Source organism: Cydia pomonella, chromosome 22, assembly GCF_033807575.1.
Source record: "Cydia pomonella isolate Wapato2018A chromosome 22, ilCydPomo1, whole genome shotgun sequence".
NCBI classification, from domain to species: Eukaryota; Metazoa; Arthropoda; class Insecta; order Lepidoptera; family Tortricidae; genus Cydia; species Cydia pomonella.
In genome coordinates this window covers 14,278,916-14,282,264 of record NC_084724.1, presented here as the reverse complement: position 1 = coordinate 14,282,264, position 3,349 = coordinate 14,278,916, and the positions used below count along the sequence as shown (strand labels likewise).

General features: G+C 34.2%; 1 long non-coding RNA gene across 1 annotated transcript; it reads right to left on the bottom strand.

Moving 5' to 3' along the window:
• Positions 1-346: 346 nt before the first annotated feature.
• Positions 347-2,472, bottom strand: LOC133530382 (uncharacterized). Its single transcript, XR_009801301.1, has 2 exons — positions 2,093-2,472; positions 347-1,988 (listed from the first exon to the last, which is right to left on the bottom strand). It is a non-coding gene; the product is annotated as an uncharacterized LOC133530382 (long non-coding RNA).
• Positions 2,473-3,349: the final 877 nt, after the last annotated feature.

Below are 3,349 nucleotides of genomic sequence, written 5' to 3'. Positions count from 1 at the left end.
TTAGCAAGAGATTAACAACCAGCAGCAACTCTTAAACGTTTTTAAAAGGGCTTGGGATGCTATTCCAGAGAAGAATGTGAAAAAGCGAAAGCATGCACTCAAGGGTACAAGAATGTAATGTTAAAAGAGAAGGACATACCCGTTACTAACAAAAGTGTTACTTAGTGATTTAAAGTAATTTTTTAATACAGTTGCTCAAAAAGTGGTACTTATTGTGGCTGCGTAGCGTGCGAGAAGCTCAATTTCTCGAACTAGTGCTTTTTACTTTTTAGTTCCAAACTATACTTTCGAAACGCAGTAATTTTATATTAGATTTTTTACTTGGAAATTATGAAATTAAAAACGCTTACGAATACTAGGAGTATTTATTTAAAGTATTCATTAATATATAAATGACGAAAAAATATTAAGAATTTGCATTTTATAGCCTACTCTGTCTTAGGTATCTATGTATGAAATATTTACTTTCCTAAAAATCGTTCTTTGATTTGGCTGAATGATACAAGCATAGGTATGCCTAGAAAAAAAAGTTTAAAAGTAAATCAGCCCACCCTTTTGAAATAACTTCTAACATTATTTAAACACATTAACGCATATAAAACATGACATAGATATAAAAACTTACACCAGATTGACTGCTTTCTTAAAAAGGCAAAGTGCAGGATTTCAGAGTAAAAAATCGAAGGTACTAACAGCTGAACAAATTGAGACGTTTATTAATGAAGCTCCAGATCAGCAACATCTAGCTACAAAGGTATAAACTTAAATATAAATCTAATAAAATATGTACACAATTTAAGTAAATTAACTCTAAAAATAAAGTAGGAAGTTAAAAAAAATAGAATGAAATAAACAATTGTACAATATATAATAAATATGTAACTTTGTTCATAGGTTGCTCTTATATTTGGAGTCTGTAGCGCATGCAGACGCGAAGAGCACACAAATGTATCAGTAAAAGATATAGAAACACATGGGGACATACTTCTTGTCAAAATACCAAATACAAAAAATAAAATTCCTAGATCCTTCACTATTGACGGCCCATTTGCAGAAATAGTCAAGAAATATCAGAGTCTGCGGTCTTCTAAGGGCAAAAGTGACCGTTTCTTTCAGAATTTTCAAAGAGGAAGGTGCACTGCCCAGGTAATAGGCTTAAACAAGTTTGGGAATATGCCGAGATATCGCTCAGTACTTAAATTTGCCTGATGCAAATCTTTACACTGGACATGCATTTAGGAGAACCTCTGCTACATTACTTGCCGACTCAGGAGCTGACATAACAACTTTGAAGAGGCATGGAGGTTGGCGGTCAAGTAATGTAGCAGAAGGATACATAGAAAACTCCGTTGATAACAAATTAAAAATTGGAAAACAAATTGCAAAATCAATTAATGTAAAGCCGCAAGAGCCCACAGAATTTTCTTCATCCACATTCCAATCTGGTCTTAATATACCTGTTAATACTGAACCTCAACCAGGACCGTCACATGCTAACAACACTTTGGTTACACCCAGCCCTGTTAACCAACCAGGACCGTCACATGCCAACAACACTTGGATTACACATAGCCCCTCTAACTTTGACCCACAGGAATTATCACAACAGCAGGAACCTGAAAATACACCATGCCTGACTAGTCAGACACTTAATTTACATGGAAGAACTCACAACATAACTATGAACTGCACTAATTGTACCATTAACTATAATTATTACTGAAAATAAAATATTTCTGATATCAACCTTGTTTTAATACAAATATAAATTTTTTTAATTCTCATTTAATCACAAAAGCAAGTAATTCTTCTTAGACCTCATTTGATATAGTTCTCTTTTCATAATGTTAAACATAATCATCATTTCTTCTAAACATGGTCATCAACGTGGCACTTGAGCAGCAGTTGTATGTACATAGTAATTGACTGGTTGACTTCCTAGGAGCCGCTTTGATTGAATATTATCCTTCCGCCAATTTGTTAGGGACCTGCAAAATGTTAATAATTTAGTAACATTTATAGATTTCATCAGCTTCTTGTTCAAAAAATAACCTTAAACATAACTAATAATGTGATTTAATGTTTCTTTTACCTCTAATTATCCTTGAAAGTCTTCAAATATTCAAACAATTCATGATATTTTAGTTGTAAACGTGTCCTTGGTCACATGTCGCAGATCACAAATTTGGCACTAAAACTCTTGTTGCATGATCTGTTTCTGTTTGTTGATACTGTAATGTCTTGTACTTCTGTTTTGATAATGTTAAAGGTTCTAATTAATGTCGTTTCAGTATTATAATTAATTATCTGCATTCAATTTAGTTTCTCAACTCGAGGCCGATGGCGCTGATTCCAATAGTATGTTGTCACTGTCAGTGTCATTTGTAAAGTATGGGTTCGTTCAAAAATAACTTCGAAGCAAGCATATTTTATCGCAATGATATATTAATTTATTATTTTTTCGCAACTATATTAAATAACCGGCCAAGAGCATGTCGGGCCACGCTCAGTGTAGGGTTCCGTAGTTACTCTTCCGTCACAATAAGCTAAACTGGAGCTTAAAGTATAGTAAATTGTTAACCAAGGGATGAAACGGTACCTTTCACCCGAGTTAAACAAATAGGCAAATTTGCATAATCAGTACCTAATTAAAGTAAGTCTTTTTACTATGAAGGGAAAACTTTTTGCGATAACTCAAAAACAGCTAAACTGATCATGTCTGCTATAGTTTTCATTTAATGTCTTTCTTAAGCTCTACTTCCATGATTTTTTTCATAGTTTTTGGACCTATGGTTCAAAAGTTAGAGGGGGGGGGGACACATTTTTTTTTTCTTTCGGAGCGATTATCTCCGAATATATTCACTTTTTCAAAAAATGTTTCTTGAAAACCCGTATTAGTTTTGAAAGACCTTTCCAACGATACCCCACACTCTAGGGTTGAAGCGAAAAAAAAATTTCACCCCCACTTTACGTGTAGGGGAGGTATCCTAAAAAAAATTAAATTTTTAGATTTTATTATACGACTTTGTCGGCTTTATTGATTTATATATCCATGCCAAATTTCAGCTTTCTAGCACTAACGACCACGGAGCAAAGCCTCGGACAGACAGACAGACAGACAGACAGACAGACAGACAGACAGACAGACAGACGGACATGGCGAAACTATAAGGGTTCCGTTTTATGCCATTTGGCTACGGAACCCTAAAAACGTCGTTTACAACTAGTGTGAAATAGAATGTCTTTTTACCACTCGTACCTTTCAGCTCGTGGCAAGATACCTCGGTACTAGTGGTAAAAAGACATTCTTTTCACACTAGTTGTAAAATGTACTATTGTTTAATTTTCA